Source organism: Moschus berezovskii, chromosome 24 (assembly GCF_049115385.1).
Source record: "Moschus berezovskii isolate FMDL1 chromosome 24, NW_MosBer_1.0, whole genome shotgun sequence".
Classification (NCBI taxonomy): domain Eukaryota; kingdom Metazoa; phylum Chordata; class Mammalia; order Artiodactyla; family Moschidae; genus Moschus; species Moschus berezovskii.
This window is the reverse complement of record NC_142483.1, coordinates 46,027,381-46,040,317: the sequence shown is the minus strand read 5'-3', so window position 1 is coordinate 46,040,317 and position 12,937 is coordinate 46,027,381. Positions and strand designations below refer to the sequence as shown.

Below are 12,937 nucleotides of genomic sequence, written 5' to 3'. Positions count from 1 at the left end.
TATTAACAATACACTTACAACAATGGCTTCAGGAAGAAACACAACTCCAATTGAATTCATGCCCTCAGGAGGGGTCTTAGGGCCTGGCATTTGCTCTTTTTCCCTGGTCCATTCAATCTCCCACTCTCCTATCCAACTCCACACATCTCCAACTCCAAATTCAACATCTAATACCTCTCTCCACTTCCTTGCTTTTGGCACCAACCTTGAAATTTCATGGAGAGAAGAGAAGCTTTCAGAAGAGAATACATATGAGTTCCCACCATCACTCAACCTCACTACCTTCCTGGACCCTCTACTGCTCTCTCTGGATTGAGGTCCAACCTGTCCACTTGTGTTTGATCCCATGTGTCCCTCTCACACAGTCAAAGGCATCAGTCTAGCTCTTCTCACCCCTGAGGAAGCTGCTACAATGCTGTGAGTGACAGCATCAAGGTGTGACTTTGAATCTGCTCCAATTCATTTTTAAAACCCCTCACATATACATCATTCATGAAATATTCTTGCAAAATTGTTCAAACTTAATTAAATCAATTCTCCAGCTCTAATTTCCAATATAATATAGGAACAGAAGAACTAGTTTTTAAAAAAGAAAAAAGGAAGGAAGGAAAGAAGGAAGAAAGAGAGTGAGGGAGGGCAGAAGAAAAAAATGACAGACCTACACTGTGAAACAGCCTATAGGAAACTGACCTAGATGCTTCATAAGTCAACATCACAGTCACTTCATCAAAGAAAATATGTGATCACAGATGCTAACACCTAAAAACATTAGTCAATAGAGAAACACAGGGTAGATAACACAACACACCTATTAGAATGGATAAAGCAAAAAAAACCAAAAAATCTGTCAATACCAAGTGCTGACAAGGATGTGGAGCAACTGGAAATCACACACTGCTGATGAGAATGCAAAATGTTACAGTCATTGTGAAAGACAACTGGCGGTTCCTTACAATTTCAAATATTCCCTTAACATATCACACAGCAATCCCACTCCTAGGTATTTTATTCAAGTGAAATGAAAACCTATATTCACACAAAATACTCTGGACAAATGTTTATAGTAGCTCTACCCCAAATTGCAAAGACTGGAAACAATCAAAATATTCCTTTTCTACAGAAGAACGAACTGTGGTGCATCCACACAATGAAATACTACTCAGTAACACAAAGGAACTATTAATAAGTGCAGTAACATGGATTTCAAATGCCTTATGCTAAGAGAAAGAAAACAGACCCAAAAGGCTATATACTATATGATTCCGTGTGTATGATATTCTGGAAAAGGCAAAACTGTAGTGAAGTACAGATCAGTGACTGCCAGGGGTTAAGGATGGGGGAGGTTTGAGTACAGAGAAAATCTAAGCTCTCTTTTTTTTCTAATCTCTTCATTTCTCTTAATGGAAGACTGTCAACACATTGGCTCATGAGAGGAAAGCCAGTGGGCTCAAAAAACCCATCAGACTTAATTATCCAAAAATAAGACTGTTTCTCCAAGTCAATAAACGGAGGACTCCAAGCAGGAGGGGAAACATTTCTCCAGAAATGAGGGTTTTCTTGTTGGCAGTTGAAAGCTCCTTGGTTGACAATGAGCTAAAACAATCTCTTTGTGATTGCCCTTTTAACTTATTAACATTTTAAATTGTCTAAACCAAAGCTTTCACCAAGAGGCACCTTCACTAACTTTGGCGTTTCACATATTTATATGTTAAAAACAGTTCTTTGTATAATTCAGAGAAACTAAACAAAACAAAGACTGGTTAAAGGGAATGAATGTATATATAAACAAATATCGACTACAGTAAGAGAAATCACCATTTAAAAATACAATCTTACAGAGTTATTTTAGAAGGAATGTATACGTTTGGCTTTTATGCTTAAAGAAATGTGCATTTATGGTCATGACAGATTTAAGTTGCCATGTAATGAAATGCTGTTATCATGCAATAAAACAGATGATCCCCAAGATCCTTCCAAGAAACCTATCTAGTCAAGTGAAAGTGTTAGTTGTTCAGTCATGTCCAACTCTTTGCAACCGCATGGGTGGAGCCTGCCAGGCTCCTCTGTCCATGGAATCCTCTAGGCAAGAATAATGGAGTGGGTTGCCATTTCCTTCTCCAGGGGAATCTTTCCGACCTAGGGATCAAACCCAGGTCTCCTGCATTGCAGGCAGATACTTTACCATCTGAGCCACCAGAGAAGGGAAGTTTAAACTACTGTTTTCTCTCCAATTTCATTATCACCAGTTAATTTGCAAAATTTTTTTGTCCTTTGGTTTTTAGATTAATTAAATATATAATCATGATTTTAAAATGTAAAGACGCAGAAAATTCAAAGGGAAAGAAATTACCCAGACCTTAAAAGCCAAAGAAAAAACATTGCTGTTAATATTTGGATTACAACCATTCAGGCCTTTCCCTATAGAAATGCATACATGTAAACATATACATTTATACATTTTTCACTTAGCATCATATCAAGGTTCTCTTCCCAATGATAAGGCTTTATATACAGCTTTATTTTCGCAGTGGCAGGTATACCATTATAATGTATTTAATGTCAGGTATTTAAGGTACCATTTAATGTCAGACTTTCAGGCTTAAACCTTACATTCAACATTGTGAAAAACTTGAGTCTTCATGGTTACAGTTTCTTCCTTTGGTGTCATTCTTATAGTAAACGGCTTCCCCATTCAGAGATCAACTAAATATTCACTTGTAATTCTTTCTAGTACTTTAATGATTTTCATTTTTATATCTTTGATTTTTTAAAATCTATATCTAATGCTTAATTCAAAGAGGGGATTTAACTTTAATCACCTCCCCACAAATAGCTAGCCAGTTGTCCTAACACCATTCAATAATCAATTTATCTTTTTCTTTGGACAGGAAGTACCTACCATAACATATTTCAAATAAATGTATATATACACTTTTGATGGGCTTCCCTGATAGCTCAGTTGGTAAAGAATCCACCTGCAATGCAGGAGACCTGGGTTCAATCCCTCGGTTGGGAAAACCCCCTGGAGAAGGGAAAGGCTACCCACTCCAGTACTCTGGCCTAGAGAATTCCACGGGCTGTATGTCCATGGGGTCGCAAAAAGTCGGACATGACTAAGCGACTTTCACTCTCACAGTTTTTACAGCTCCTAAAAACTTTCTATTCTGTTCTATTCATCTGTCTGTCTATTCTGGTGCCAATACCATGGTTTTCAGTGGCTGCAGCTTTGTAACACATGATAAGGCAATCCTCTTCCCCTGCGTTATTTTTTCCAAAAATCTCCGTAGTCATTATCTCAGCATTTATTTGACCTGACTTACTAGACAGCATATTAAAAAGCAGACACATTACTTGCCAACAAAGGTCCATCTAGTCAAAGCTATGGTTTTTCCAGTAGTCATGTACGGATGTGAGAGTTGCACTATAAAAAAAGCTGAGCGCCGAAGAATCGATGTTTTTGAACTGTGGTGTTGGAGAAGACTCTTGCGAGTCCCTTGGACTGCAAGATCCAACCAGTCCATTCTAAAGGAGATCAATCCTGGGTGTTCATTGGAAGGACTGATGCTAAAGCTGAAACTCCAATACTTTGGCCACCTCATGCGACGAGTTGACTCACTTGAAAAGACCCTGATGCTGGGAAAGATTGAAGGCAGGAGGAAAAGGGGACGACAGAGGATGAGATGGTTGGGTGGCATCACCGACTCAATGGACATGGGTTTGAGTGAACTCCGGGAGTTGGTGAGACAGGGAGGCCTGGTGTGCTGTGATTCATGGGGTTGCAAAGAACTGGACACGACTGAGCAACTGAACTGAACTGACTTCAGAATCAGATATTTTGATATATTGTTTATTCACTGTTATTTTATGTTAAATAGTCTTCTCTGGTGTTAGGTTTGAGTGATGTATTTTCTTTCTGGCTCTTTATTTTTTCCATGTAACTGTCATGTACTTAATCACATCTAGGAACCAAAAGGAAACAGAAGCAACTCAATAACTGTTGAGAGACCTGATGACTGTCCCTAAATTTTTGTTTTATCACAGCAGTATCCTGTGCCAAGTCTCTGAGTGTTATTGAATCCTGGAGTAGACACCTGAAGTAGAATCCTGCTTCTCCCAGGCCAGCTGTTGTCTCTTCAGTTAGCAGGGTTTGCAGTGATTTGCTGGAATTTGTGGAATTTAATCCTCATGACACTGCACCAATCTTCTCAGGAGAGGGAAGTCACAGATTGATTCCGGGCGGTTTTCCTGAAGTTGATCTGTCCTTCTTTCCTTCCCATGTTATATCAGGTGAAAACGCTGAGGTTGTAGGATGGGCACAAATTTCCTATCAGCTCCGTTTCTGTACCAGTGGAGTTTCCCCCCTTTCTTTTTCTCTGTAAGCTTCTCCCCTTACCTCACCATTTTATCAGGAAATCCTGAGTTAGATCACATTGTGGAAATTTGTATAAGCAAACTGTACCACTAATAAACATTAAAATAATTAGAGAACCTAAGATTAACTGTTAAAGGGGCCTTTTGCAGAGAATAGTCAAGGGTTAAGAAAAAACAAACAAAAAAATTACTGGGATTTCAGAGGCTTTTGAAACAAACTGATTTTTATTTCTATTCTTCAAAACCTCACTAAAATAACAGCCCACAGTGTCCAGACCTCAGCAAAGCTCAGGAGGCAGGGCTCTGGGATCTCTGTAGGGCCAGCTGAAGGTCTGCAGGAGGACGGAGCCTCCCCTGAGTCCCTCTCTCCCAACCCTGAGAGCCAGGCCTCCAGCCCAGTGGAAGACAACAGACTTTCCCTCCAGCAACTCCAGCAGTGATAATGCCCCTGCACTGCAAGAGAGGTCCGGAGACACAGACAAGGCAGGGGACAGAAGAAAACTTCAGAGAGACCACACGGCCTTCATGGAACAAAGCACAGAATATTAGTTTTAAAAGGGAGTGGGAAGGGGTATTCCCTGGTAGTCCAGTGGTTAAAGCCTTGCCTTCCAGGGGGTGAAGGTTCAATATGTCTTGCAGCCAAAACACCAAAACATAAAACAGAAGCAAATTTGTTACAAAAATTTGTAACAAATTCAATAAAGACTTTAAAAATGATCCACGACAAAAATCTCTAAAAAAAAAAAAAAATTGAGGGTGAGTGAACAAAGAGCTCTTGGATGCTAAACATCTCACAGCAGAAATAAATTCGACAGAAAAATTAGAGAATATTGCTGAAGACATCTTTGCAAATAGATAAAAACAAAGCAAAACAAACCAAAACAGGAGACAGGAATTAAGGGTGGGGGAGAAAACACACAACAAACGGTCAGTCCAGATGATGCAAAAGAGGCCCAGAAATAAAAAAGTGAGATGATGGGGAAGAAAAGATTTTCAAATAGATAAATCAAGACATTTCACAGAACTGAAGAACAAGACTGCAAATGTCAAATTCAACTGATGGTAAAGAAAACAAAAACACCAATCCGCAGAGGCATATTATTATGAATTTCTAACCACCAGGGCTAAGAGATGACTGTGGAAGCTTCTAGAGAGGATGAACAGGTCACATACCAAAGACTAGGGGTGCATCAGCCTGTCAACAGCGATGCTGGAGGCAAGCAAGCAACATCTTCCAAATTTAGAAGGAAAACAGGCATGAAGCTGTTTTCTGACATACAAGACTCCAAAATTTCTTGAATGCTCTTGCCAGCACAGGAGCACCTAATAAAAGGTGTGGGATGAAGAAAATTCTTAAGACGTTGTAAGTGAGGGTGAGAACTGGGAAGCATATTCAAGGAGTAGCCTGGCCAGGAGGAACAGGATGACATGGATTACAGTAACACCCTCTACAAAGAAAAGAACACTGACTGGTCACTTATCAGCTCAATTATGTTTAAGAAAACCTGATCACGACATGCTACATGCTCATCTATAAATAATACCTGCACCGTAACATAATCATTTAAAGATTAATTTAAGCAAAAGCCGTGATGTAAAACTACACAAGGAGGATGGAGCAACAGAGGTATATGGTGGGTATAAAAGCATTTATATTACATAGCAGGAGATCAGAAACACTGAAAAACATTTGGAAATGTACAGGCAACATGCAGAAGAAGAAAGGGCTAAAATGTTCAGTCACTGACTAGGATATTAGAAAGGGGCTGTGACCTCTTATTTTGTTATCACGTTCAAAAGAATATTCAGATTAAGATATTCAGATAATTAATATTAAGATTATGAGTATGTGCTACTTGCAAAAGTAAAGTATGATTAGAAAGGGAAATAGACTGTGTGGTCAATTATAAGCAGAAAAATGTGTAAAATCTATCTTCTAAATTACAATGAGTACTAAGGGTGACCCTTAATTTGTGCCTCTAGAGAACCATGGGAACTCAGGGCTGCAAGCACACGATCAATTATCTGATTCATGCCACCTACCCCAAGAGTGAAACCCACCAGTTAATGAGCATCTGCTCCAGGAACTGCTCTCAGAACAGCCATGCCCTCTGGAGTGGGCATCTCAGTGGACGACACACTCAGGAGAACGTGCTCACAACAAGTCCTGGCCCCCGAGTCTCTCCCTTTTCTGAGTTCCTACTTCTGACTGCTCTCTGCCTCCTGAGGGGCTCTCTCCACTTTCCAAAATGTGCAACCTCAGTGGCCAAGAACAACAGTTCCAGACTTAACCCCCCTCACCAGGAGGGCAGCCAGACCGACACAGGCGTCACTGGCCAGTGATTCCAAACCCTCCAAGGAAGGCTGCACAGTGGATGCTGGGCTGCACGCTCACAAGCTCACCACTGGGCAGGGAATGGGGTAGGGTGCAGTGGGGAAGCTCCCACCAGGAGCCCTGGCTGCACCCACTGCAGTCAGGGAGCGGGGAGACCAGCTTCCAGAAGAAACGGGTAATGGGCAGGCAATCCAATAAATAAGACATCGATGTTAGAGCAAGAGACTGTTTATTGAATTTATGCCTTACGAGATTCAATTTGGGGCCATGTTCAAGAATTATTTAATTATATCTTCTCTTAGGAACAAATGATTGTATGCTCTAAGCTTCCTGTGCTCTGGGCACCGATGAGTGATCAGCACCAAATGCTACAAAGCAGAAATCCAACACGACGATCATTCTTCAGAAAAAAAAAAAATCCATTATCTGCTTTGTCAAGGTTTGTCCCTTTGTACTGGAAAGTGACTCAACGCAGAGAGAAGAAGGTCTGCTTCCTGCTCTTGGCCTTTTTCTCAGTGAGTTTAGTAACCAGATATTTTTACAGTGTTTGGAGGAAATCTTGCAATTTTTCCTTCATGTAACAGGTTTTGTTCTTTTCATTCACATTTCATCAAAGGGACCATACTTCTGCCACTAGATTTGCGTTAACAGTCCCTGCAGATGCACCCTAGGAACACAAGGCCTGGTTCCCAACCAAGCTGAAGATACAAATGACTAAAATGAAAGACCCCAGCACCTCGTCTGGCTCAACGGACTCATAAGGCAGGACTGTGTATGGAGGGGCAGAGTGTGATGACCCTGAAGACACCAGGGGCAGGGAGGAGGCGGCGGGTGTTCACAGTGACGCTGCAGAGATCACGCAGGCCGACAGGATGCACTCTTCAACCATTTCCACTTCAGGTGCACAAAGCATTTTGTGATTCAGTTAGCGAATAGTATTGGTACATGCTAGAGAAAATTATTTTTCCTTTTTTTGTGCGCTAAAGCAGCATTTTGCTACTAAAAAGGGGGAGTCTACTTCCAGGTGACTAAATAAGAGGGCACACACACACAAATCTTCCTCTGTGAGCACAAGAAAAGTACAGTGACATCCACGAAAGTAATGAGGTAATGTTTTGTTCGCCTTCTTAATATTGCTAATGGTGCCAGAAAATTAAAGTGCTACTTGGTGTTACTTGGCCTGGCTCATTAGTATACAGTGCGTAACATCTTTAAAACTGATATTACATAACAAAATTAAAAACCTGTTTTTATATTCTCTCATGGTCATTAGTGGTCCTAATTAAAAAAAAAAAAAGACGGTCCCACAATAAATAAACAACTACTTAAACATTTACAAATAAAAATCTCCTTTTGTTGAAGAGCTCTTCTATTATAACTAATCATAATCCCATTAAGTACTTTCTGGATCAATATGGAGCTTTTAAGGTTTTGGAAGGCCTTGAATACTATTTTTCTGATCTTCACAGAAATTATATTAAGCAGTTATCAGCATGACACACAGATGAGGTAAAGACAGCTTGAAGCTCAGAGAAGGCCTGCTTAATGTCACTCAGTTTTCAGGGAGTTGGGGCTAGAACCAGGCTGTTGACAACCAGTCCTGTTCTCCTTTTCTTACTAAATCTACTGACATCTCCAATAGCAAAAGCCTTAGCAGGTATGTGTATAGCTCTTCCCTCCATTTGTTCCTTCCTGTTACAATATGCATTCAGCCTGAAAATTCAGTTCAGTTCAGTTCAGTCGCTCAGTCGTGTCTGACTCTCCACGACCCCATGAATCACAGCACACCAGGCCTCCCCGTCCATCACCAACTCCTGGAGTTCACTCAAACTCATGTCCACAGAGTCGGTGATGCCATCCAGCCATCTCATTCTCTGTCGTCCCCTTCTCCTCCCGCCCCCAACCTTTCCCAGCATCAGAGTCTTTTCCAGTGAGTAAACTCGTCGCATGAGGTGGCCAAAGTATTGCAGTTTCAGCTTTAGCATCAGTCCTTCCAATGAACACCCAGGACTGATCTCCTTTAGAATGGACTGGTTGGACCTCCTTGCAGTCCAAGGGACTCTCAAGAGTCTTCTCCAACACCACAGGTCAAAAGCATCAATTCTTCGGCGATCAGCTTTCTTCACAGTCCAACGCTCACATCCATACATGACCACGGGAAAAACCATAGCCTTGACTAGACGGACCTTTGTTGGCAAAGTAATGTCTCTGCTTTTTAATATACTATCAAGGTTGGTCATAACTTTCCTTCCAAGGAGTAAGTGTCTTTTAATTTCATGGCAAACCACTTCAGTATACTTGCCTTGAGAACCCCATGAACAGTATCAAAGGGCAAAATGATAGGATACTGAATGAGGAATTCCCCAGGTCGGTAGGTGCCCAGTATGCTACTGGAGATCAGTGGAGAAATAACTCTAGAAGGAATGAAGGGATGGAGCAAAAGCAAAACCAATACCCAGTTGTGGATGTGACCGATGATAGAAGCAAGGTCCGGTGCTGTAAAGAGCAATATTGCATAGGAACTTGGAATGTTAGGTCCATGAATCAAGGCAAATTGGAAGTGGTCAAACAGGAGATGGCAAGAGTGAACGTCGACATTCTAGGAATCAGTGAATTAAAATGGACTGGAATGGGTGAATTTAACTCATATGACCATTATATCTACTACTGTGGGCTGGAATCCCTTAGAAGAAATGGAGTAGCCATCATGGTCAACAAAAGAGTCCGAAATGCAGTACTTGGATGCAATCTTAAAACCGACAGAATGATTTCTGTTTGTTTCTAAGGCAAACCATTCAATATTACAGTAATCCAAGCCTATGCCCCAACCAGTAACGCTTAAGAAGCCGAAGTTGAACGGTTCTATGAAGACCTACAAGACCTTTTAGAACTAACACCCAAAAAAGATGTCCTTTTCATTATAGGGGACTGGAATGCAAAAGTAGGAAGTCAAGAAACACCTGGAGTAACAGGCAAATTTGGCCTTGGAGCATGGAATGAAGCAGGGCAAAGGCTAACAGAGTTTTGTCAAGAGAACGCACTGGTCATAGCAAACACCCTCTTCCAACAACACAAGAGAAGACTCTACACATGGACATCACCAGATGGTCAACACCGAAATCAGATTGATTATATTCTTTGCAGCCAAAGATGGAGAAGCTGTATACAGTTAGCAAAAACAAGACCAGGAGCTGACTGTGGCTCAGATCATGAACTCCTTATTGCCAAATTCAGACTGAAATTGAAGAAAGTAGCTTCCGTCTATGGGGTCGCACAGAATCGGACACGACTGAAGTGACTTAGCAGCAGCAGCAGCAGCAGCCTGAAAATTACTCAACTCTAAAACTTTTCCCATAAACACCAGCAAAGTAAAAAGCAAAACATCAAAAGAACCCATAACCTGGCAGTTTGGAAGACAGAGGGAATAAGAATCTGCCTGAGGGATGGGATGGGGTGGGTGGTGGGAGGGGGGTTCAAAATGGGGGACACATGTATACCCACGGCTGATTCATGTCAATATATGGCAAAAATCACTGTAATATTGTAAATTAATTACTGTCCAATTAAAATAAATAAATTTTTAAAAAAAGAATCTGCCTGTAAAAGCAAGGTACACAGGTTCGATCCCTGGTTGGGAAGATTCCACATGCCACGGAGCATGTAAGTCACAACCACTGGACCCATGCATGCCCTAGAGTCATCAAGCCGCAACTATTGAAGCCCACGAGCCTAGAGGCTTTGCTTTGCAACATGAGAAGCTACTGCAATGAGAAACCCAAGCACCACAATGACGAGTAGCCCCCACTCGCCACAACTAGAGAAAGCCCGCACAAAAGCAACAAAGAGCCAGCACCGTCATAATATAATAAATAAAATCATAATGGTAAAGATTAAGAGCTTGGTGAAAGCTGAGCGCCGAAGAAATGATGCTTTTGAACTGTGGTGCTGGAGAAGACTCTTGAGAGTCCCTTGGACTGCAAGGAGATCCAACCAGTCCATTCTAAAGGAGATCAATCCTGGGTGTTCACTGGAAGGACTGATGCTAAAGCTGAAACTCCAATACTTTGGCCACCTCATGCGAAGAGTTGACTCATTGGAAAAGACCCTGATGCTTGGAGAGATTGGGGGCAGGAGGAGAAGGGGAAGACAGAGGATGAGATGGCTGGATGGCATCACCGGCTCAATGGACATGAGTTTGAGTAGATTCCAGGAGTTGGTGATGGACAGGGAGGCCTGGCATGCTGCAATTCATGGGGTTGCAAAGAGTCGGACACAACTGAATGACTGAACTGAACCCTTATTAACAATGGCCAGTAAATACTATCAGAGAAAAGACACTTGCTATATACTCAAACCAGTCTAAACCATGGAGAAGGTTGAAATGCTAACCCAATTCATTTAAAGAAGCTGCTGCTGCTGCTGCTAAGTCACTTCAGTCGTGTCCAACTCTGTGTGACCCCATAGACGGAAGCCCACCAGGCTTCCCCATCCCTGGGATTCTCCAGGCAAGAACACTGGAGTGGGTTGCCATTTCCTTCTCCAATGTGTGAAAGTGAAAAGTGAAGTCGCTCAGTCGTGTCCGACCCTTAGCGACCCCACGGACTGCAGCCTACCAGGCTCCTCCATCCGTGGGATTTTCTAGGCAATAGTACTAGATTTTCTAGTACTGCCTAGAAAATCCCACGGATGGAGGAGCCTGGTAGGCTGCACTCCGTGGGGTCGCTTAATACCAAAACCTGATCTTTAAAAAAGACCAAATTCACTTATACATATAGATGTAAAACTTCTAAATCTATATAGTATTGATAAATAGAATCCAGCAGTGAATTAACTGAATAATATAAAATGACCAAGCAGGTTTAATTTCAAGAATGCAGCAATGCTCACCATTAGGAAAGCTGTCAATATAATTTATTATATTTTTTAAAGTAAAAAAACACAAACCATATCAATAGAACATAGGAGCTAAAAAATCATTTGGTAAAATTCAAGTAATTCTGAACTAAACAAGCAAGCTAACAGCTACCTAAAACAGAAGGAGAAAAGATACATAAATAAGATCAAGACCATTAATACAAACCTGTAACAACTTATTAAATGGTGAAACACTTAGGCTATTACCATTTGAGACTAAAACAGAGATATTTACTATTCAATATCATTTTGGAGGCCCTAGCTAATGCAATAAAAGAAGATGCAAAATAGTGTGTTAGCAGAGAAGAGAAAATATCATCTGTATTTGTAGCTTTCAGTAAAAACCTAAGAAACAACTAATAACCAATTATTACTAAGAAGAGAGCCTAGTAGTTGTTGGATACAAATATACATTTATATATATTTAAGCTTCTCTTTCTCCAGTGTTCTTGCCTGGAGAATCCCAGGGACGGGGGAGCCTGGTGGGCTTCCGTCTATGGGGTCACACAGAGTCGGACACGACTGAAGTGACTTAGCAGCAGCAGCAAGCTTCTCTTTATACTAGTAAGGTATTCAACATCACTCATTTTCCCTCAAGGCCTCATTTTCCCTCAAGGCCTCATTTTCCCTTTCAAAGAGTCTTTAATAGCTTTCTGGCTGAAACCATAAAAAGGTACGTTTGCCAAATCACTCTACCAGGAGCAAGATTCAATTTGCCCGTGTACTCATAGTGGCAACTATTTCACATCAGCCACCTGATGACAGACACTGTAACAGGCAGTCCATTTCAGAGGTGTTAAAATGTGGGGAAAATGTGCCCTTGGAATCAATGAAACGAGGTGGGGTAATCTGTTGAGCATTTACTCTAAGCTACAACTTTATAGACAAACCCAAGAAGTTATAAAGTTATATACAGCCTATAAAGCTTTATATATATAATTTATAAAGTTTATAGTTTATACAGTTATAAAGCTATAACTTTACTCACCAAACCCACTCTTGAATGTAATCTGAAGATGAGGTTTGTCTTTTAAATCCCAGACAGACATGGGCACACACACATGCACACAGGTACACACACACACACATACACACCCCATAGATAAGTTTCCAGATCTATATGACTTCCTTCCAGGTCAACCTAGAATGGGGACCAAAGAAACAAAAGATAAAGCATGCATAAAAGGTTTATGGAGGGTGGGGGCTGATATGAAAAACTGAATCACCTCATATTTTTCAGCAAAGAACTTTGTCACACACTAGGGTAAGGAAGTATAAAATGTTATAAATTCCAGACATATTTTTTAAAAGGTGAAC

The 12,937-nt window shown here is 41.1% G+C and overlaps 1 protein-coding gene across 3 annotated transcripts in view; it reads right to left on the bottom strand.

The window, feature by feature from the left end:
* Positions 1 to 12,937, bottom strand: part of ANO10 (anoctamin 10) — a 238,590-nt gene that overhangs the window by 117,188 nt on the left and 108,465 nt on the right. The gene's annotated exons all lie outside the window — the stretch shown is intronic.